The sequence below is a fragment of the Triturus cristatus genome, chromosome 6 (assembly GCF_964204655.1).
Source record: "Triturus cristatus chromosome 6, aTriCri1.1, whole genome shotgun sequence".
NCBI lineage: Eukaryota > Metazoa > Chordata > Amphibia > Caudata > Salamandridae > Triturus > Triturus cristatus.
This window is the reverse complement of record NC_140589.1, coordinates 990,604,648-990,629,447: the sequence shown is the minus strand read 5'-3', so window position 1 is coordinate 990,629,447 and position 24,800 is coordinate 990,604,648.

Below are 24,800 nucleotides of genomic sequence, written 5' to 3'. Positions count from 1 at the left end.
GCCTACTTCGGGGGAGTGGATTCGTCGCGGAAGCAACCACCTTACGAATTTTCAAATAAACAACAAACGCCGTCTCTGCACTTCCCCGCACTGCCAGGCCAGGTGAACAGAGACAACACGAATCCCAGGTGTTTGGCACTGATGAGATTTTATTCACATAGCTGCAATCTGACGCGTTTCGTACAAACTGTCCTTGCTCACAGATAATCATCTTTTTAAATTTTCTGTGTGCACACCACGTGTTTAACTAACAGACAAAATAGACAAAATACTATGCATCAATCCATTGTACAGAGCACTGGTCAGTCTGGTTTCCAAACCACGATTAAACAAATCATATATTTTAAAATGTGATCTCAAACAAATGGTCTTAAATCATAATGAATAAACCATAATAATAATTAAATGGTAAATACAATTTTCAATTTAGTAACAATATTGCACACAAAACCTAAGGGGTCATACAGAAACGTTTGCTCTGATCAACTTACTGCATATATATTACCTACTATAGTACTATAGTAGTTATAGTTAGAACCTAGTTTCCATAGGAAAACCATTTATTGTTTTGCCAATAACTTTGGCGCCGTTTGATGAATCTTCACGAAATTTTCAAAACTAGTTGTTCATTCAAGTCAGCTCCTGTCTTGCAATTTGGGGGTGATTCGTGAAGGGGGCCGAGATATAATCTGGGTCCCAAAGCGCGTTTTCTCCATGTTAATTTCCATAGGAAACTTTAGACATGGCTACAGCCCGAACTGGTGAACGGAATTACACCAAATTTGGCAGAGAGATAGCTCTTGGTCCAGAAACCACGCTTTTGTTTAAATGGTGTAAATCCGTTCAGTAGTTTTTGAGATATTTAAAGATTTACAGATATCGATATTTGAAAATTGAGAGATCTGATTGGCTGAGCGCTCCCGAGCACGAGGTTGCCTCCGATTGGCTGCGAACACTTCAAACCAGGAAGTCTTGGCAGCCATTTTGTGACTCGGTTGAAACGAGTAGGGGGAAAAGGAAGAAAGAAAAGTAGAAGAGGGTAGGGTAGGAATACTGTGACCTTTCTAGGGTACTAAGGGGGTGTCAGAGGGAGTCGGAAAGTAAAGAAACATTTTTATATGCTTTCGGCGGGATTTGCGTAGGAACTGGAAATGACAGTGGAAAAAAGAAAAAGGAAGCGCAGTGTCGAGTGCTTCGTTTAATTAAGCCACAGGGTGGGTAGTTTCCAGGAGCAATGTTAAGTTATGATGCGGATTTACTTCTGTCATGGGGAGCGATACTTCGTTGCAGCAAATATAATGATATGGGGGAAGGGGGGGTACGTGTCTTCCCTCCCCCTCTGCTCTGAGGAGCAGCACATGTTTGGAGGTATATGTAAAATGTAAGTGTGGAGGGGTGAAGCTTTCCCACACTGTCCCGGGGGCAGTACTTGTTTGGGCATTTATGTATTAAAATGCGTGGTCTGTTGCGGACTGCCGGACCCAGGGAGTAGGATGTCGCGGTCTGTAAATTGGATGGAGGAGCATTGTCCAATTTCCCTTGAGGAGCTTTCCATCGCCCTGGGTATCACCATCTCTGAGGGCCGGTTTCAACAATGACCCATGGTGCGTAACTCATGGACATTGTGGTTTGCTATAGCAAGGCGGAAATCTATGCAGAGTTCCGGCTCTGTGATAGCAAACTTTTGCTTTGCTTGGTGGAAGCGAAATGAAGAAATTTGGTGTTGATTTAAAATGGTCCAGGTGAGGTGGTGTAATTAAACTTGAGAGGGCCCTCCTGCAAGGTAAGTGGAGGGCGTCTCTCCTGATTAAATCAGGAGCTCTCCAGCTAGAGCACTGTGCTGTGGGGGCCCCCCTCAAGCCTGGGTGCCCACCTGCAGCGTGGGGGCCTGTGCTACTGAGTTATAGGTTGGCTCTAAAAAGAGTCCTTGTGTTAATTGTTAGTTTGTTGGAGTTACATGTAAGTGCGGATGCACAGCTTCAGGTTGTTGAGAAAATCTCTGTTTTCCTGGTCTGTAAAGTGTACTCCATCACTCCTGTGGATGTCATCCATATCAAAACGTATGTTGTTGTTGTAGATGGAGCACATTCTATGATCTCTAAGGTATGCAGACACAGCTTTATTAACATTCTTCCTACCTTTCTCAATCTGAGGACAGAATTGATTTGACCATTTCCACTTCTGTCTTTGGCATATATTGGAGTATACAAAGACAGTTTGAGGTAAAAGCAACATTAAATCCCCAAAGGCATCCTTCATGAGCATTTCCAGACCTACCCCAGACCTACCCCAGTCAATGTGCCTAGGTCATTGCCACCACAGTGCACAATCATGAGGTCAGGGGGTTGGAGATGCAAAGAGGTTTTAACCAAAGGCAACAATTAATTAATCCTCTCTGCGCAAATTTAATGTCCATATTTTGTTAACCTAGGTCTTTGTCAACACATCTGTGTTTAGCATACCTTTTGCACCAGAAAACATAGCTGTGTCCTACGATCCATACTAGCATTTTGAAGGTATGGCTGGAAGGAATCAAAAGGTGCTGTAGCTCTTGTAGTCCATTGGTAGAATGAGAGATATGTTGAAAGGTGGAGAAGAAGCTTTTTTTTGGAGAAAACAACAACTGATTGGGTGGTGAAAAACATTGTGTAGTGAAAGTAGGGTGCTTGTTAGTTTGGTGGGAAGGTATGTTTCTGATTGGTTAATAAAAAATGTTTTAAAAGTACTCTATATAAGATACGTTCACACGTGCGGAGCGCAACCACATCGGCTACTTGCATTTGGAAGGTACTGTTCTGAACTTAAAAAAAATGTGAACTTGTGACCTGCAGGTGCTGCTGAATGTTCCAGAAACTGTTAGGATGAAGTATGGTGAATTATGACCTGCACGTGGCATTGAATGTTGCAGAAATTGTTGGGATGAAAGTTGGTGAACTTGTGACCTGCAGTCTTCCATTGAATGTTGTAGAAAGGGTTGGTATGGAAATTGGCCAAAAGGTGATTGGTGAAGCAGTAGAAATAACGGTGGTATTAAAATATGAAATGCAAAATTAATTACAACTGGTAAGCTATTAAAGTTAATTTTTCAAAATAAGTAGTTTGTGTAGAAGAAGTGTGTTCTTTAAAATGTGTAGTACTATTATTAGAAATAGGCTTCTAAATTGTTAGAAGGGTTTGGGGCTATATGGGGATGCGGCAATGTGGGGCAGTGTCCAATCCACAAAATAAGAGAACCAGTTGGGGGCGTTTTAGAAGAAAGTTAGAGAGTGTTAATAGGAGTACAAAATAGGAATGTGTTTTGCAATTTGAAATAATTAAGGAAGGATTGTGATTTGTTGCATACATGTATTTATGTGCGAAGAGAGAGGGACATTTTGTAATTAAAGGTTCTATTCTTGACGAGAGTCTAGAATTACATTTAATGTCTGAGAAAGAAAATATTGCATGCGTTTGAGAAAATCGAAATCTGCATATAAACTACAGAGGTGAGTTACAAATTAATAAGGTGTGTTATATATTGTGTAGTAGTGGTTGACTGTTTGAGATGATATTTTTAAGTTTGCAAAAATCTTTTGGGGGTAAATAACACAGTATGAGTGAAGTGCGCTGTTTCAGAATGTGCATAGAGTGTGAGTAGTTGCTGAACAAGTACCCTTATATATTCAGGAGTTTTACAGGAAGAAGTGTAGTTTGTCATGTTTAAAGGAGTATATGGTTTAGAAAGTGAGTGACCGGGTTAATTTGTGTCGAAAATGAATTCGGGCACTATAAAGAAATTGTAGTACATTTGCACATTGTTATTTGTGGAAAAAAGTGGGGAGGGGGTTAAAAGAGTCATGTTTTATTAACTTTAGGGAAATAAAAAAAAAGAAATGTTGCGTGCAGACGTTGGGCTCGGACTTTTCACACTGGTGAGCTATATTTGTATATAAGTGTAGGCAACTGTGACAGTCGCTGGCAGTGCAGATATTAGAAGGCCAGTTGATCGAGAGATTAAGGATGATACGTTCCTTTCTATATGTATTTTTACACGTGTTATGCATGGAAAGATTAGATAACTATATAACAATGGTATAGATCTATTTGTATGTTTCTTTTAAGTATGTGCTACTATGAAAAGATACAGCTCCATGTACACATGCTTTCATTGATATGGTGACACTGTCAACTGTGATATGAAAAGTGTTTGTGATTTGCATTTGGATAGAGTAAAGGCTGTTAGTAGTTGGTGAGTAGTGAAGAATAAAAAGACAGATGATGTGAAATACATGGTGGTAAAGGGATTGGTGATTATGGTACTTCGTATCAGTGTTTGGGAAGGTATTGTTGAAGTGCACCGTATATATTTAAGTATTTTCGTGAAATGAGGAATGCAGTCTCTTATGTTGAAAGCTGTGCATGGTGTTGCGAGTTATGTACAGGGTTGAATTAATATTTAATATGGGCCCGGTGAATGTAAGAGAAATAGGAATGTTTGTTAATTGTGCCTTGTCGGAAAATACATGTGGTGGGGGGAAGGGGGGGTTCTTTACTAGAGATATGTTTTATGAATGTGTGAGAGAAAAAAATAGAAATGGAAATGTTCCGAGCATATTTTATGTACGAATTTGTTCACACTGGTGAAGTACACATGAATATAAATGGATGGAATTATCAGGGTCTCTCCCTGTGTTGAATCTGTTTATATTAGAGGTCCGGCAGATCAAGAGTTTGGTAATAATACATCCGTTGACCGCTCTCCCTCCGTCTTTGCTCCCCCTCTTTAACAGTTTGTGTCTTGTCGTCTGTAAAAGGAACGTAAGAGAGGCCTATGTACCCTGAGAAATAGCACTTAGATGTTGATGGCATCTGTGCAGCGCACAGAAAGTTGCAATTGGTTTGAGTTGTGTACGAGTGCAGTGTATGATGTTGCAAAGGTTACATGGTGTTGTGTCTAAGGTACAGGGCAGTAGCAGCACGCCAAGGGAATGCTGCTGGGCGGGGCGAGGGAGGGGCAGGGAGGGAGGGTAGTAGAGTCCAACATACGATGGACAGGAGTAATGTAATTAATTAAAATAAATAATTTACCTCGCGTGCGGTGCATTACTGACTCGGCGCTGCAGCACTCGCAAGGTAAATTGATTTATTTATTTAATTACTATCCTTACTCCTGTCTGTGGTATATTGGAGTCTACTACCCCCTGCCCTTCCCCCACCCCAGCACCCCGCAGTACTCCCTCGGCAAGCCACTACTGGCACAGGGATGAATTGGGGTCCAAAGTCGGCTGTGGTAATGTAGAGTAAATGGCGTTCTGCAGATTGAAGCTTGTGGGAAAATACTGTGGGGGATTGCTTTAACACGGACATGCTTTAGTAACTTCAGTGAAATTATAAACAATGAAATTGGTTTGTGGACATTTGTAAAGCACACGTGAATATAACTTAAGGTATTGTCAAGCTTCCTGCTTGTGCTGCACCTGTGTACATCACAGGGGCGGCAGATCGACAGACTGGGAATGATACTTCCCTTGAGGGCCGCTCCCTCCTTCTTTCCGCTCTCTAATGGTTCTTGTCCCATCGTTTGTTAGAGGAAGGTAACACAGGTCCGTGTGCCGTGAAAAACAGCACTTAGACCTTCATTAGCTTGTTAGTGGTATCTGTGCAGCACAAAGAAAGGTGCAATCGGTTTCAGTGGTAGACGAGTGCAGTGGGTGATTTTGAAAGTGTTACATGGTCTTGTGTCTAAGGTACAGGGATGAATTAGGGTTCAAAATGAGCCGGGGTAATATACAAGGAATGGCCTTCGGCCGGTTTAAGCTTGTGGGAAAATACTGGGGGGAGACTTTAACGTGTACATTGTTTATTAAGTTTAGTGAGGTGAAAAAAAGGAAATGTTGTTTGCACACTTTGTGTATTGGTTTGTGCCTACTTGTGAAACCCACATGAATATAAGTTAAGGTATTGTCAAGCTTCCTGCTTGTGCTGAACCTGCAGACATCACAGGGGCGGCAGATTGAGAGACTGGAATGACACATCCCTTGAGCGGCCCTTTCCTCTCCTGTTTCCTCCCGGTGTGTAATAGTTCCTGTTCCCTTCTTTGCAAATGGAAGGTAACAGAGGCCTATATGCGATGGTCCTCACTGGTCTTCTGGGGACATGTGAGGAGCACAGAGAAAGTCGTAATGTAGTTCTATGGTTTAGAGAAGAACTGCACACAGTTGCAACTTGCATATGACTCCAATTTACATTGCTCGTTGATTTGTCTTCATAGTTTAACATTGCTGAGGTATGTCTATGCTTCAACATCTATTTTCACACAAGTTATGTATTAGAATATCTGATACCTATAAAACACAGGTATAGATCTAGTTGTATGTTTTTTAAAGTATGATGCCATCAGGAAATTTCATAGGGAGATGTATGCATCCTTTGAGTGATATGGTGACACTTTGAACCGTCTTATGGAAAGAGATTCTGGTTTGCGTTTGGGAGGCCGAGCATTGTTAGTAGTTTCTCAGTAGTGAGTTGCAAGAGGCCAATGAGGTTAAAGACATGATAAGAAATGATTTAGTGATTACGGTACTTTGTATAAGTGTTTGGGAAGATATTGTTGAAGAACGCAGTATATATTTGTGTGGAATGAGTAGTGTTTTGATATTTGAAATCCAGAAAATAGTAATATAAATAATTGCTTGGTAATTATTATCAGTAAGTATATGAAATTATTTTAAAATATTGAATAATTGTCAGAAACTAATGAAACTGTTCTTTGCTTTTCAGAAAATTATTTTGTTTGGATCAAAACTTGAAGATGGCAAGAAAAGATGAAAAGAGAAGTAAACAAAAAAAAGAGATCTACTTAAAGAAAAAGAAACAAATGGTGTAAAAAACAAAGCAGAGTGTTACTAAGGATAAAGTTTGTTTAGGTAAGACCACTAAACAGTTTCTTAAAAAAGTTGTGGAGAAATTATATGAGAAGAATAGGAATGATAGGAGAATGACAATTCAAATGGAAAAAAACCAAAAAAATAAGGAAAAAACACAAGTTACAATAAGACAAAAACAATTTCAAGAAATGTGACGACTTTTTCACAGTAGAGTAATTCAGAATTTATTGAAAGACTGTAAAAAGTATTAAAAAAAGATTACTAGCTTACAAACAAAAGACAAAAGCAAAAGAAAAAGGCTTGTTAATAGAAGTAACTTTTGTAAAACTTTCAGTGGTGAGTGGAAACACAGTTCTACTAGTGAGCCTTTCTTTAATGAATAAAGCTACTTTCAAAACAACAATTTACCATTTGCAGTTGATACTGGAGGTCGCTGTTATGAAGTTTGGAAAGATTGTCCCATTGCAAAAGAAGAACAAGTTGTTGTGAGTGCAGAAGAGTTAATAGCTCAAGAAGTGCAAGGGTAACGCACAAAACCTCCTGTATATAAGTGGGATTGTAGCAGTATTTGCCGTATTCGACAGGAATCTATTGACATAATGGAAACATTTTTACTACAATGTGCACAGAAAAATGTTAAACAGAAGATTAGGTTGTTACAAGGGCTAAATCCATGTAATGTAAGAAAATATACTAAGAAGCATGGTCATTCGCTAGCTTGTCTTTCGAGAAAAGTGTGTTAAAGTACTTTTCATCACTTAAGAATGTTAGCAGTACACCGCTCAGGAATGCGGAGGTTTGTAAGGAAAGCGTACTATGTAAAGACTCCTGAATTATGTTTAAGTGAACTGAACACAGCTCTTTTACACGGTTGTTTATCAGATGTAGAAAAATGTGTGATGAAATTGAATTGTTTTTTTGGTTCAGAACAGCAGTGTGTAGAAACTGAGAGCTGGACAACTGCAGATGTTGAAGAACATTGGAAAGAGACTAGGATTCATCAGTTTGAAGAAGAAATTACAAAGTTTAAGACAGTGTGTTCTGAAAAACCAAACTATGTTTGTATTTGTTGTTGACATACTCATTATAAAAGTCAAACTAGGAATGTTAATTTGTATTCAAAAAGTGAAAAGGAGAACAATGATAGGTGGCAGCAATTTGAAGGTTACTTGTTTGTGGAAGGTTGATTTGAGTTGGATACTGATCAACGTATTTATAAATATTGCTACAACAAATTAGAAGACAACAAAATACCAGCTAGAGGAATACATAACAACTTAGAATTAGTTTCTATTCCAGATTTGAATACATATGAGTCAGTTCTTATTCAATCGGTTCTCCCATTTCAAGCTATAATTCGTGTGGAGCCTAAAACAGGTAAACTGCCACCAACAGACTTACAAAGAGGTCTGAAAGGAAGAGTTGTACTTACCTTTAGATTTTAAGAAAAATATTGAAACTGTTGATGGAGACAGAGAGGAAAATGAGGCAGTAGTTATTCTAGTAAATGGTGTACCAACAAAGAGTCGGAAAATATGGCAAGAATTTGTGGATGTTAATAAACATCAAAAGGAGACGTTATATCTTGTACAGAACAATATTTTTTATAAAAATGTAAACGTTGATGAAGAAGTAATAAATTTAGCAGACGAATCAGAAATTTCAAGCAGTCAAATAGAGAAAGTGGACAAGTCGAGGAGTGAAGAGATTTATGAACATTATACACTATGTCCTCTACATTCAAAAGAAGTAATAGTAAACAGCATTGAGTTATTTCAAATGAAAAAAAGCAAAGGGAAGTCTAATGAGTGTATGAGAGAAAAGCTTAAAAGCTCGTTGTTTTCCACAGCTGTTCCCTACTGGACAAGGTGGACGATTTGATGAGTGACCTGTACGTATTCCAGCTTCAGAATATTGCTCAACAAGATTATACTCTGAAGATCCTAGATTTCGTCAGTGCATTCCATATATATTTCACCTTTTGTTTGAAAGTGATTTGTCTTCTCATTCGTATGCAGTGAACCACGTACTTAAAACTGGAGTTTATCAATCACTTGTTTCAGCTAAAGAATTCATGGACCAAGTTGAACATACAGATGAAAATTTAGAAGCACAGTTAATTAATTTGATGACATGTCAACGTGGAACCAATGAGATTGGTTTTGTCATCATGGTGAACTTAAGTGTATGTTAAGAAACTTAGGTTCACCAACACGGTTTGTAACACTTAGCTGTGCGGAGTATGCATGGCAAGATTTACTTGAATTTCTACGAGAAGCAAATTCCAATATCAAAAATATTGAAATCAAGACACCTGGAGAACTGTGTTAATTGGATCCTGTAAATGTCTGCAGGTATTTTAATCATAGGTTTCAAGCTATGATGTCTTTTATCTGCTATAAAAATAATTGTCCTCTTGGAGAAGGTATTGATTTTTTTGGCAAAAAGAGCATCAAGCGAGAGGTGCTCAACATATACACATGCTATTATGGACAAATAATGCTCAGAAATTTGGAACAGATACTGATGAAACAGTATTGTCTTTCATCGAACAGTATGTTAAGTGTAAGATTACAAGAAAAGGAGGAGAAAAAAGCTTGAGACAACAACTTTTACGTTTCCAGAGTCACCGTTGTGGAAAGTATTGTCGACAAAAATGCAAGTCTAAAGGAAAACTTTATACCAAGTGTCGGTTTCGATTCCCACATCGAGTAATTTCTAAAGGAAGAGTAAATTATTTTATGTGTGCTGTGAGGCACAGAATAACTCGGAAATCCCTGAAGAATATGTACAATTTAAAAAGAACAGAACAGTCAAAGTATATTAATGACTACAATCCAGTTTTTTTTTAAAATGTGGAATGCAAACATGGACATTCAATATTTTGCAGATAACTCGATCGCAGTTGCACGCTATGTTACATCATATATAACGAAATCAGAAAAGACAGAGATGAAAGGAATGTGGGAAGAAATTTCACAAGAGAAGAGCCTTAGCAAAAAATTGTACAGCTTTAGCTTGAAAATGCTTTCCCACAGAGAAATTTGATCCTACGAATGTTCTGAGCACTTGTGCTCTTCTAGATTATAATCAAAGTCACGTGGAATAATTTGGGTAAGTTTAGGTCTTGGCTGCACATGAAATAGAGTATTGAAAATATTAGAAGAAATTCAAGACTTAGCAGAGAATGATCCGGAAAGTACAGAAACTATTAAAACTAATATGTTGGATACATACTATCCTAAAAGGAGTCCACATTTGGAAGAAACAAGCGCGAGTCCGGTCCGGGGTTTCACGCGGACTGTCAGAAATGCCGCATTCAGAGTTGGTTGGAGCGAGGAGTTGGAAAGAACGCATCACTCTTCGTTGTTTTCGGCCGCTTCCTCCCGGTTTTTCCTCCTGGTCTTTCCTCCTGGTTTTTGCCTGCTGAATCCCTGATGAAATTCCACTCCGCTGAGGCTTCTGAGTTCTGTTGCACCCCGCCGCACCATCGCTTCCGTACCTCCACACCCCCGCAAAAGGTACCTCGTAGTGTATAGCTTGCTCGAGGTGTACAGCAGGCTCTCCTGCGTACTCCGCGGACTTTGCAGACCCCCAGACACGGGTTCTGGTGGAACATTCGACCCAGAGCAGGTTGTGGTTGCGGCTGAGCTGAGTGAGAATGGATCAAGGATAGAGGGGAGCAGAGGAGCAGAGGAGCGGAGGAGCTGGGGCAGCCAGCACGTGCACAAGGTGAGGGGGTTACCATGCCACAGCAAAGCCAGTAAGAGCCTTCGCATCAACCTCTAGCAGTAGCAGACATCAACCTCCTTGGCCGCCCGATAGCCCAGATCATCGGCTCATATCTGGGCGAGCCTCCATGAGAGGGCCGCTGCAGGTTTCCGGTTAGCGGGTGCTTGGCTTGGCAGGTACAGCGATCGTAGCGAGAGCGGCCCAAGGCACAATTGCAGAGAGGGGTCTGACTTACTGATCAACTGTGGGCTGCAACTTGATATTGGGAGCCTAAATCGCACCTTGCACTTAGCACTTTGGGAGGAGGAGGCGGAGGACTGTAGCGCCCAGTGTGCCTCGTAGCAGAAGCTGTGCACTCCGTTTCATCGTGCCAGCTGGCGCATAAAGCCAAGACAAGACCGGGCTTTCGCAGTGCCTGGGCCCGTCCGAGCCCATCAGAGACAGGGCTAGGCCCCCCCTCTAAGAAGTGGACCTTGGGTCTATTGTTATTTATTTTACATTGTATTTTTACTTGGAGTGTTAGGTAGTGTTGAAACATGAGTACCCGGAAAAACCGAGGTGTCGCAGGGACCCTAGATGCCTTTCTTTTGAGGGCCGAATCTGCCCTCATCCTTGAAATACAACTGACCGTGCGCAGGTTGTCTTTGGAACCGGTTATTTTATCGAGTAGTCTCGCAAGGACACAGGCATTAAGTAAACCAGTGTTGGCGACTAACAAAGAGCAGCCCACGAGTTTGACTAACATTTCAATACAAGGCACAAACGAACTGAGAATAGATACAGTGCCATTGTTAACCCCTGATTCTAAAGTTGTCCCTGTTGGACCTAAAGTTACCACGAGAGGACAAAGGGCTAATCAAAGACTAAAACCTATTGTAGGATCCCCAGCAAGTAAAAGGAAAGGTAAAAATACCCCCAAACAAAGCAAATTGGTACCACCTATGAATGGGAGAAGGGGGAAAGCTGCTATTCACATGGATGATCCCAATAGGGGATCTCCAATATCCCCAACACAGAACGAGGTGGACAATTGTTTAAATAGCATGTCAGATGGGAACTTTTGGGGGAAGCTTGAGCTTATCATGACATCGCTCCTGAAACCTATTATGTCGAAGGTAACCAGTATCGAATCTAGATTGGCTAAGATGGAGGAATCAATGAGGAGTAAAAACCCATCCACTCAAGTAAATGATGTTACATCTAGAGATTGCCCTCCACCTGGTAGGGATGTAAATTTTACTCCTGACCCACCCCAAACCTTTCTCACTTCAAAACAAACCTACAGTAGTGATAGCAGCAACAATGCTAATCGCAATAAAAATTCAGAGCACAAGGGACAATGTCCCCCTCGAGGTAGTTCTAGTGCCACTGTCTCAAACACATATGAAGGAACCGTGACTATGAATGAGACCTTGGGGACATGGGATGACACTGGGTCTGTAGAGAGGGGTAACATTCCTCCAATAAGACAAAATATTTCTCACTATTCATCTCAAAATCTAAATCTACCGCCGGAGGCTACCCCGTATACGGTGGTCCTGGCAAATGTACCTTTCTGTCCGCATATTGACTCTGTGCACTGGTCTACTTTAAAGAATAAGTCCTTATACTTTCTGACCAAAAGGACTGGCCTGAATAGTCTTCTTTTTTCAGACTTTAAAATGGTCCGCTGGATCAGATGGGTGGGTCATACCCCTAAATCATTCCACGGAGGTTGTATTGTTCTAACTTTTAGGTCACCCCAAACAGTTCACACTATCCTGGAAAGGGGAAATAATGGATTTATTGACCCTAATGACATTAATATATTACCGCTGGGATATTTTTATCGGCCAAGTAACCCGTTGCATCGTCACGTTTCCATGTTGGCTGGCGATAAATGCAGAGGCTTAAGGCAATTTAGTTATCCTGTTCCAACATACATTCGCTTTGATGATTTTAACCCTCTGGAAGTTCCCGACTGACTGGATTTTGGAAATCTTTGTTCCCGACTCATACATGGAAAGGGGAATGATCCCCAAATGCAAATGGGGGACAATGAGTTCCTCATGTCTGTACACACTGTCGACAAAATAGTAAGGCCTAGTGGACTGACTAATCTGTTTCCGGAGACACAGGCTGAGTATGAGGTTTCCTTAAATATCTCCTCAAAAATCCCTCACATAAGTATAGTTCCAACCAATGATTTTCTTTTAAATAAAGAAATTAAGGCACTAGGATCACTGACCCTTGCACAAGAACCCCTGATCGACTCTGCATACTATCATAACATCTCCCCAACATCTAGATTCCCACCAAAAGAACTAAGTAGCACGTCCATTTATCCTAAAAATTCTACTCAGGGCAGAAAATCCGTAAGTTGTAACATTGTTTCATGGAACATTGCTGGGATTAGTTCTAAGCTGAATAATCAACAATGGTGGGACTACCAGCGACTGGCCACGATAGTCGTGATTCCCAAGGAAGGTAAGCCGCGGGACCGCTGTGCCTCCTACAGGCCTATCTCACTGCTAAACGCAGAGCCTAAAATCCTGGCTAAAGTCCTCGCCAATCGTTTGTTGAGCGTCATCTGCGATCTGATTCATCCTGATCAATGCGGCTTCATCCCGCATCGCAACACCGCCCTCAACTTGCGGCGTCTTCATGGCGCCCTCGCCAGGGCGGAGTACCTCTCCGAACCAGCCGTGCTGGTTTCTTTAGACGCCACGATGGCCTTCGACACCATCGAGTGGCCGTTCCTCTGGGCTGTCTTGACCAAATTCGGCTTTGGGGAGGGGTTTCTTGGCTGGGTGAAGCTTCTCTACACGGGACCCATGGCTCAGGTGGTGGTGAATGGGCGGGTCTCTCGGCCCTTCGCGCTCGGTCGGGGTACGAGGCAGGGGTGCCCGTTGTCCCCTCTGCTCTTTGCTCTCGCCCTGGAGCCACTCGCTGCTTGGCTCCGCTGGGAGCCCTCGATCAAGGGGATCCGGTGGGCCCCGGGCTTCGAGGATCGGGTCTCGTTATATGCTGACGATATTCTCCTGTATCTTACCTCGCCGCGGCAGTCGCTTAACGTTCTCTTTGATGTTCTGACTTCCTACGGGAGAAATTCGGGTCTCACGATTAACTGGTCTAAATCCTGTGTCTATCCTATCTCCGGTGGCCCTCCTCTCTTGCCGCCTCGGCTTCCGATCCAAGTATCTCTGGCCGGCTTTAAATACCTGGGGATATACGTCTCGTTGGACCCGGTGGCTCGCTATGAGCAAAATCTCCTGCTTCCACTGCGGCGTTTGAGGGAAGACACGGCTCGGTGGTGTAGGCTGCCCTTGTCCCCGCTGGGTCGGGCAGCACTGTTTAAAATGATGTCCCTTCCCAGATTCCTCTATGCACTTCAGAACTCCTTCGATGTCATTCCAGTGGCCTACTTTCGGGAGGTGGAGAGCCTGCAGAGGAGACTGGTGTGGGACGGACGGGCGCGTATCGCCCTGGCCAAGCTTACTCTCCCCTGGTACGACGGGGGCATCGCGCTTCCCGACATTCGCAGGTATTATTGGGCCTCGCAGTTATCGGCCATTAACCATGCCACATATGCGCCTGGCTTGAATCCGGCGTATGAGATGGATAAATTCTTGCTTCCCGGCGGGAATTATAACAGGGCGCTTTACTCCCGCTCGGCTGGACGGACCCTGACGGGCCCTACTAAGATTGCGGTGCGGATCTGGAAGGCGGCCAATGTAGCCATGGGCTGGAGTGAGCGACTAACATGTGCTACTCCTTTATTTGCCTCCGACCGACTGGGAAGCCTCTGGACGACGAAAGGGTTTGACCGTTGGGACACGATTGGTATTAATAGAGTGGGAGACCTATGGAGGAAGGGCGCGGTTAAGACCTTCGCGGCGCTCCAGAGCGAATACGAACTCACGGACAGGGAGTTCTTCCGATATGCCCAGGTTCGGCACGCCCTGCTCTCCGTCTTTGGGGAGGGGACTAATATCCCTGCCTCTTCGCCCCTCGAGGACCGCATACTCGATGGTCATGTCCCCGACAGTACTATCTCTTTAATCTATAAAAAACTTATTAATAATCGGGCTGACCTATTGGTGCGCCTTCGGGAGACGTGGACGGGGGATGGGGTGGAATTAGACGACGAGGACTGGCAGTCCGCACTGTCGTCCCCTAAGGAAGTAGCCATTCCAGCCCGTCTCCGCCTGGTCCAGTTAAAGATTCTCCACCGGGTGTATGTGACGGGTCCCCGTTTGGTCTCGATGGGATTCTCGGAAGATGGGCTCTGTAAGCGGGGATGTGGGCTCAGTGCCACCTTTCTCCATATCCTTTGGGAGTGCCACGAGGTGGCGGAATACTGGCGTCGGGTTCATGGGGTCATGGGACAAGTCACCGGAGTTGCGCTGCTGCCGGAGGTGCGCCGCTGTGTCCTGAATGTGTGGGAGCCCAATGATTATAACGCGGCTCAGGCTCGGTTGGCGGCCCTGGGGAACATGATTGCCAAGAGGGATATAGCGCAGCTTTGGGGCTCCCAGCGGCCTCCCACCGTGTCAGTATGGAAGGAGAACATGGACTGGTGTATGTTCAGGGAGAAGACTGTGTATGTGGCCCGTGGTAAACCCGGGGCATGGGGTAGAATTTGGGGGCAATGGAACGCATATCGTGGGGGTATCTGTGCTCCCCCCCTTGTGGACACCGATATTGCCTTGTCCCCCTGACCCTTGATAGTTCCTTGCAACTTGTTGTAATAATCGAATATAGATGTTCCTCTAACGTTACCCCCCCCCGGTCTTTCAGTGCTCCTTCCTCTTGATAGCTAATTGAAGATCCGAAGTAGAGTCCCCCGGATGTAGCCTGACCCACGTTTTTTGCCCTTATGCCTCGCCTTTTGTTTTTTAGTTGTTATTTATGTTACATTTATGTCTCCTGCCTCCTTCGAACTATCCGGAGCCTTTAACGGGGCTGGGCCCCAGGAGTCGCCTACTGCCTTAACTAATGTACGATCCTTTCTGAATCTAGCGGCCAGCCCTGGTGGTTGTAGGCCCATGCTTGTAACTGATTTATTGTTCAATAAAAAATTTCAAAAAAAAATAAAAAAAAAAAAAAAAATATTGAGCATTCACGTAGAGTTGGCATTAAGCAGATGACACTTTTGTTTTCTGCAATATTCTTGTATATTTTCTCTGCAACTATTTCTTCCTTTGGAAATAAATTATGTAGCAGCCGAAAAAAAAAAAAAAAAAAAAAAAAAACAATGGTGGGACTTCGTCATGCAGGTCGAGATTTTGTTACTTCAGGAAACTTGGGCTAAGGAAGCGATACATGTGAATGGGTTTAGGACCTACCACACTCCAGCAGTCAGTGTCCATAGTGGCCGGGCGAAGGAAGGTTTATGTACTTATATCACAAGCACTCTAAATGTAGAGAATATCAGGATGCTCACCAGCGAGGATTACTTTCAATTGATTAAATTAGACATAGACCCTACACGTTCAATAGTTCTGGCCAACTTTTATAATAATATCCCGTCAGGACAAACTGGCATAGTTATATCCAACATCTCAAAATCCCTGAATTCATTCGGTAGTGGCAAGACGAATGATATTATGTTAATACTAGCAGGAGATTTTAATTGCACCCTATGCCAGAATGCAGAGAGAAGTCGTGTGGAGTCTCAAGAGAAAATGATGTTTGTTTGTCACATTTTAGCCATAATGTCCTGGGCGAACAATTCAATGAACTCATTTTTAGCCACAACCTGGGATTTGTACATGAGCTATGTCCATCTCTGGCCCCTTTGTCTTGCACTTTTAATGGGAGAGGATATTGCTCTATAATTGATTATGTTCTTATATCATGTACTCATGCACACAGTCTTCTTTCTTTTCATGTCTCTGATAATCCACTTAGTGACCACTTCCCTCTTTGTTTGACTATTTTATTACCTGCAAGGAATCTACCAAGACCCCACAATATTAATGATCAGCTGTTAGAAAATCTAGCAATTGGCAACAATAATGGTTATTCGATTCGTTGGGCTCTGGTAGACCAGGTAAAACTGGTCAGCAACGTGGTAAAGAAATGTAAATCTGATATAGATTTGTGCCTGAGCGAAGAAGCTGCCCCTGACCAGATTTTAGCCTCATTTATGGCCATATCTACAGCAATAAGTAACTCCCTCATCAGGCAGAAAAAGAACATCGGATCATTACAGGGCTGGTTTGATACTAACTGTTCTCGAGCGCATTCCCAGCTAAAGAAGGAGCTACAGAAATCTCCTAGAAACCTGATTGCCACCAGGTTGGCCAGAGGAGTCTACAAACACTAAGGGACAGAAAGTCAAAAATGAAGCAGGAGGCTTGGGAGGCCATATATTTGGCCTCAGTAAGGAGTAACAGTGAGGCATTCTGGAAGGCAATTAGGGCCCCTTTTTTAGCTGGTGATGGCGGCCCGTTGCTTGAGATAGCGATCCCGGAGGAACAGTGTATTAACCATTTATCCCAAGTATACAATGGTGAAGACCCTGCTCTTACGATCGATAAGCATGCCCGGGAGATACTGGGGGGAAATTGTTTTTTGCAACAGAAGGAGTTATGGTTCACCCTAGAGGAGGTGGACAGGGCCCTTCACGCAAGTCAAGGAGATTAGGCCCCGGGCCCTGACGGGGTACCCATTGATATATTTAAATCAAACATTCCCATATGATTACCCCTGCTGGTGCAAGTACTTAATGGAAGTTGCAGCACAAATTTTTTATCTACTTGGGTACTCTCAACCATTGTGCCAATTTTTAAAAAGGGGAATAGACAGGATCCAGGATGCTACAGACCAATCTCCCTGCTAGATGCCATAACAAAAGTAGCAGGTAGAGTTCTACTTGAGCGTCTTCAGGACTGAGCAGAGGAGAACTCCATCCTGTCAGACTTGCAATATGGATTCCGGCCCGGCCTGGGGACCGTAGAGCAGGGTTTAAATCTCTCTCTGTTCTTGGGGAAATATACCAGGGCAAGGAATGGGCACCTGTTTTTAGCATTCGTGGATCTCACAGCTGCTTTTGACTGTGTGGTCCACGCTAAATTGTGGTCAATTTTAGAAGTTATGAGAGTCGATTTAAACATTATTTACTTTCTTACTTACGTTATGGCACAAGGGGTGAATGCTCAGAAGCCTTCCCGATCAGGAGTGGAGTCAGACAGGGATGCGTCTTCGCTTCGTTCCTTTTTAATCTGTATATAAATGGGTTGGGGGAGGTGCTCCTGAACGACAATCAGGGCTTCCCTACAGTAGCGGGCTGTTCGATTCCAGCGCTTTTGTACGCAGATGACGCAGTGCTAATGTCCCGTACTCAAGTTGGCCTTCAGAGAGTCTTAAACAGCTTCTCCCATTTTATGAATCAGCTAGGCCTAAGGGTGATCAAAACTAAAACCTTTATTATGTGCTGTGGTAAAGGCATCAAGAAACAAAAGGATATGTTTATGGGAGGCGTACCTTGGTATTCTTTTTGCTTCTAATGATACATGGGTACAAGCAGTCTCCACTAAATAATTGGCACTTGCACGCACCACTTCTGCTCTAATTGCCTTCTCAAGAAAACTGGGCAAAAGACCACCGGTGGAATTTTTAAAGATCTACAAGGCTAAATGTGTCTCAATGGCAATTTATGGGAGCGGAGTCTGGGGATTTGCTGACCCTTTACCCTTTACCAATTCAAAGAGTAGAAAACTCGTTTTTCAAATATATTTTATCTGTACCAAATAGCTGTGCCACAAGTGTTTGTCATGCTGAACTAGGCCTGTCATTTATTTCTGACCTAATCAAGATTGAACCCATGCTCTTGTGGCACAGATTGTGGCTTAAAGAAGAGGCCAAATTGAATAGAGACTTCCTCTCAGACATTATGAAATTGGAGGGAGCAATGAGTATACCATGGCTTAAATATGTTTTTAACTTTTTAACCGAACTCGGCCACCCAGAATTGTTTACTTATCCTAGTACCCTCGGCACTATATCAAGGAAAGAACTAAAAAAAGAGGGTTTGTTTCTGTTAGAGTCTGGCAGAATGACCACAGAGATTCTGAAACCAACAGTCTTGCATAACCAGATGGTTTTAAGTACTTTTAATATTCAACCTTATTTAATTATTGTTCAAAGTGCCTATCAAAGGTTTTTGCTGACTCGCTTTAGGGTGGGAACTTTTCACCATCTTGTTTCATTTCCCACAATGAACGATTGGTCTCAAAATCTTTCACCTTGCCCTTGTGATAACATTTCATTGCAGACCACAATTCATGTTATTCTTTTCTGTAAATATTGTTCTGTATTACGGACAACATTTTTAAAATCTAGTTTTAAACAGTTTGGATTACGTCAATGTCGACCTGCCCTATTGGCCTAGCAATTACTTGACAATGAGTACAGAATTTATAGTGTCACTATTTTCTTGAAAAAACCTCTCTTTTATAGGAAACAACTGTTCAATATTTGATTAATTCTTATCAAAAGCTCCTTAAGTTTAATACTATTTTACTCACAAAATGTTTTTAATGAACAAGTGTAAAGACATTTTTCTTTTTATTGTGCTTTTATGATTGTTTTGCTCAAACATTCGAATAAAGCTTTCTTGATTGATTGATTGTATGAAATAAATCAACATTACTGCTTTAAAAGATATGTTACACAGAATTTAAAACAAAGAAAATATGCAGTATTTGGATGTGACGGTTGTTTAGTAAAACATGCCAAAGGAAATCTCATTAATCATAGAAAACTCAGTTGCGAAACTCCAGATAAGAGAGAATTTTTTTATTTAGCACTTTTGCAACTGTTCAAGCCATGGCGTAGTGAAACTGAATTACTTGGTCATTTTGACTGCTATGAAGATTCTTTTAATGCATTCAAAGATAAAATTGCATGTACAATTTTTCCTACATGTCTACAAATGTTAAATGATAAAATTGAACAAGAAAAGACTTTTACAGCTGGAATAGCCAACACCATTCTCAAGATAGTCAAAGTTCTGGTCCAGCTAGTCAAGATCCACTGAGACAACCAATTATCGAAAATGAAGCAGCAATAGCCATGTATGAAGTAGAAATTGCAATGCAGCAAGCACAACAAGAGAATACTACGTTGGAAAACTTAGAAGAACAGCTACATGTTGAACAGAAAGAAATATATGTACAAGTGACAGAACAGATACAACATGGTTTGATGCATAAAAAAAGGAATGTATATGTTCATCATGTAAACCTATTCTTATGTACATCAGTGGTCAAGATGGAACAGGTAAAAGTTTTTTAATCAAAGTTTTGACTAGTTATCTCCAAAAAACGACTGATTCACATTTATCTTGCGTTGTAACAGCTCCTACTGGATTAGCAGCGCACAATATTAAAGGACTTACTTTACATAGACTACTTATATTACCTGTTGAACATGGTAATAAATTAGAATATCAGAAGTTGTCTGAAGATGCTTCTTATGAAGTGTCAAGAGTGCTGAAGAAAATGAAACTTCTCATCATAGATGAGGTGAGCATGGTCTCAAACTTAATGCTTCCCTTTGTACACTTGAGAATGCAACAGGTTTTAAAAACAGATTGCGATGTTCTGTTTGGAGGCAAACATGTAATTGTATTTGGAGATCTACTACAACTAACTCCTGAAAAAAGAACAACCTGTTTTTAAAACAGTCGTTCATGAAGACACTGGGAAATGTTTGGGAAGTATTGGAAATGTGAAAATATGGTTACATTTTTAATATAAAGAACTTATAAAGAATATTCGACAAGCAACTGATGGAGATTATGGAAATATTCTGAAAAATATAAGAATTGGTGTCCTAAGCAAACATGGTAAACAAGCTTTAGAAAGACGGTTACTAAGGAACTTGTTTACAACTGAAAACACTGCAGCTGAAGTAATGTATAAGAAAATTGGAGAAAAGAAGTCTATAGTTTGCCTAATGCCTACACTTCAAGAGTGTTATACATTTAACCAAGAGCTTCTAAAATTGGAAAAACAAGACATAGTTCAGTTTCAAGCTATTGATAAAATAGAGCATAAGGGAGTGACCATTCTTCTTTCAGAGAAACTACCGACTAAATTGGACTCATTGGAAAAGTCTATATCTAAAACTGCTAGCTTAGAAAAAAGTTTACATGTATGTATAAACTGTGGGGTAATTTTGCAGCGTAATTTAAATGTAGAAGGAGGTTTAGTAAATGGAGCAATGGGGAAAGTTGTTGATTTTGTAAAATATCAGAACAGAGATGGAATAGAATTCCTGAAAATAAAATTTGATCAGATACAGTGGTAAAACAGATTGGACATTGTGCTATATGTTTTTTGCTTGTAAAAGACTTGTATGTTTGCAGAAAACAGTATCCTTTGTCTTTAGCATATGAAGTAACTATTCATAAATCTCAAGGTTTAATTGTAGACAGTGCTTTGGCAAAATATTGGAAGTACTGTGTTCAAAGAGGGAATGGCATATGTTGCATTACCTCGAATTAGAACATTGTCTAGTTTGTATTTGATTGATTTCGATGACAACAAGATTAGTGCTGATGTAAATTGTGTTAGAGAATATAATTGTTTAAGAAGACTTTATGCACCAAATGAAGGTGGATATCCCATTTATGAGAATCATGTTATGTGTTCTAAATGAAAATATGTTAATGAATCAAGTGCGGTTGAAAAGCATAAAAAATTGAACAGAAAGGAAAAGCTGTAAATAAACAGAAAATGGAAAGTGTTGATGACATTGTGGGGTACCAACTGGAAAATAGTTCAGGTATCAACTGCTATGATAATGTTATTCTGAATGTTGTATTTCACCTAGAAGATCTTCATAATGAAATTATGGGAAATCAGGAAAAAAGATTATGTTCTGCACTTTATGATGTATTTCAACAATTGACAACTGACAGAAGTAAAATGCATAGTGTTTGCGGTATTCACCAACTCTTGGATATATGTATTGGTTCTTTGACGTTCAGTCTTAATATACAACAAGATGCAAAAGAATTTCTGATGGTTATGCTTGGAGTATTAGAAGCTGAAGGGATATATATTGTAAACCTATTTGGACTAAGTTACACATGGGATCATAAATCTGGACAGTGTTTATTTAGTTCAAGCAGTGTAGTGGACACAGAACCATTCATATACTTAACAATACCTGACTGCAAATCTGTAGCTTTTAGCAAATTAGTAAAAGCAGCAAACCATGATATGAAATGTTCTCAGTTTAAATCAGAGATGATATCTACATTACACATAGAAAGATATGGAAAATATCTGATTTTAATGCTACAACATTGTAGAGCAAATGGAAGAAAACTGGAAACCATAATAAAAAATGTTGTTGCCAGTCAAATCTCTATTTCTGGAAGAACTTTTACAACAGTGGCTATTGTTTTCCATGCTGGACCTACTACGACATGTGAACACTATACTGTGTATTTAAAGTGTAATAAAAGATGGACACATTGCAATGATGCACACTTGGAAATAAAATCCATATTACCTTACGAATTACCAAATTCATATTTGAAATATTTGAAGCCTATGTTTTTAATACATAACATAATTCGACCGATTGGGAAGATGTAAATATGCTTTAACGAACTGATATTGAATATTTTATAAATCAAACTTTTCGATACATTATTTGGCCTAGTGGGAAAATGTAAAGAGAAAGTACAGAGCACTGGAAACAATTACTAATTATAACTACTGTTGAGACTATTACTTGTGGTGATTGGTATTGCATTTGGAAAAATTGCTTTGCAATGAAATAGCTTACATATTTGTTCTGTATATTGTAGGAGATGTAAATTTGTGTACATTTTGAAAATGTTGTTGAGTTAAATAAAAGATATCTTTTAAAAGAAGCATGAAATAAAAAAAATTGAAAGGAAGAACACATATAGGTACATGTATTGAAAATAATGTACACTGATTATTTTTTTTTTTTTAAATGTAAATCCGTATTTGTAAAGAGCGAACTACTTACCCTTATGGGTCTCAAGGCACTTGGGGCCGTTGTGGAAATTAAGTGAGCTATTGCCCAGAGTCACATGGTGCTGAGCTGAGCTGCCACCTGGGATCAAACTGTGAGCCTTGTGCTCCGAAGTCTTCTGCCGTGGTCACTGCACCACACCTCTCCACATCAAACCGTGAGCTCTTTGCTCCGAAGTCAGCTGCCCTGGCCACTGCACCACACTTCTAAACGATCTAGTTGATTGTTTTTTTCCCTGCTGTTTTATAATGAATCTCATTGACATCACTGCATACAATGAAGTTAAGTGGAATCTGAAAACAGCAAAAAAGGGAATATAAAATGTTATGTAAATGTTAAATTTTGTTGTAGTCTTTAAAAAGTAACAGTGTAGTTTGTGAAATACATTACATTACATAACAGTTTTTTTGGTTTATTGTATTGTACGTAGTGATAAACTTTGCACAGAGTTTTAATTATAAATAGGACAATAGTACTTTGATATTTACAGAAAAGTCATAGGTTTCAGGGATTTTATAGTTAGAAATTTGCATTTAAAAATCCTTTGAAATTCACTGAAAAAATATAGGTTTCAGGGATGTTATAGTTAGAAATGAGCATTTAAAAAGCCATAGAAATTCATTGAAAAAAACAAAGGTTTCAGGGACGTTATAGTTAGTTGGACATTTCACTTGTACGAAACAAGAAAAATTTGCTGTTTTAGTTAGTTGACCTAACTATAACTCGCGCCCCTGCAATGTACTGCTGATGACGTCACATATTACATCATTCATGACATGGTCAGTGACATCACTGATGACATCACTGACTCACTTTATTTCAAATGATATATTAGAAAGCCAATGCAGCCAACGCTTTTTGCCCGTATCCGGGCTTCTTCAGAGCATCCAAGAAAAAAAACTCCTTAGCATAAGTGTTCAGTTCCAGTACAAGTGATCTCTAAGGAGACCCAAAAGCTATATTTGAATATTGTTTTCTGCTACCAGTGTTTACAAAAGGATATATGAAAATTGTATTTCTCCAATGAAGAACTGGTGTCAAGAGTAATACAAAAACACACTAATGATGTGGAACCGTCATCCACATATGAGACCGGACCCATATCTGGTTCCGGCATCACAATAATGAAGCATCCTTCGTAAATTAAGTGTGCCGATCAGATGTAAACCAGTTGTACCGGATTTTAGGGAGAGAGCGCAAGCACTTTAACACTGCTTATCAGTGGTAAAGTGCACAGACTCCTAATTCCAACAAAAACTAAATTCAGAAAACAAGGCCTGCTGGACCGCAGTGTATGCCGACGGCATAGTCATCAAGGGCCCACAGACATGTGTGGTTGGGATGCCAGGCACATATTTGGTGTCACCACATCGAAGGGAGTACAGTGATGTAAACTCTGCATTAACGTGTGTACTCGGTCAATGTATGATCAAGACTCAGTCCCAAATGTGTGACTCACTCGCCCGCAACGTAGGCCGGAGGCCGCGTCAGCTAGGGCCACAGCCAGAGTTAGTGACACCAGGGCAGTTGTTGGTAGTGCTCGACCGCCTTGTGGTGGGGTGAGAGGCGCCGCCCTGGCAGAGTCGTTGGGAATTACGTAAGAGAACCACGCCCGGAGCTACATGCTTTTTATTCACACCCCTACGCATGCCCGGCATACGCCGAGCCAGCCCACTCTGCTCATGCTTACAGGGGGGGGACGTAACAAGCTACATTTCCAGGATCTTCCCCACTGGCTGGGGTGACATGGTTGAGTCCACTGTCCACTGCACTCCATACACCAGCAGTGTATGTTGACATGGATATATGTGTGGTCTGCATACTGCAGTCTGGCCATCGCTTCGATGCCACACTTGGCATTGCGTACATTGTCATTCATCGGTCAGCTGCCTCCTTCAAATCAAATCAAATCAAATCAGGTGCTTGTTAAGCGAGACTACTCACCCGTAAGGGTCTCAAGGTGCTGAGGGGTGTGGGGTGGGGGTTTGCAGGTTCCAGTCCAGTTGAAGAACCAGAACCTTTTGGACCTGGCGGCGCAGGGTACGCCTTAATCTCCTGGGCTCTCCTGCTTCAGCTAACAGAGACACGGGGACACTCTGTCGGCGTAAAAGATCAGATTTTATTAGCTGCAGCTAGTACAGTTGTCCTAGAAGTACACACACGGTATGTTCTCAGGAGACTGCCACTTCACTCCGT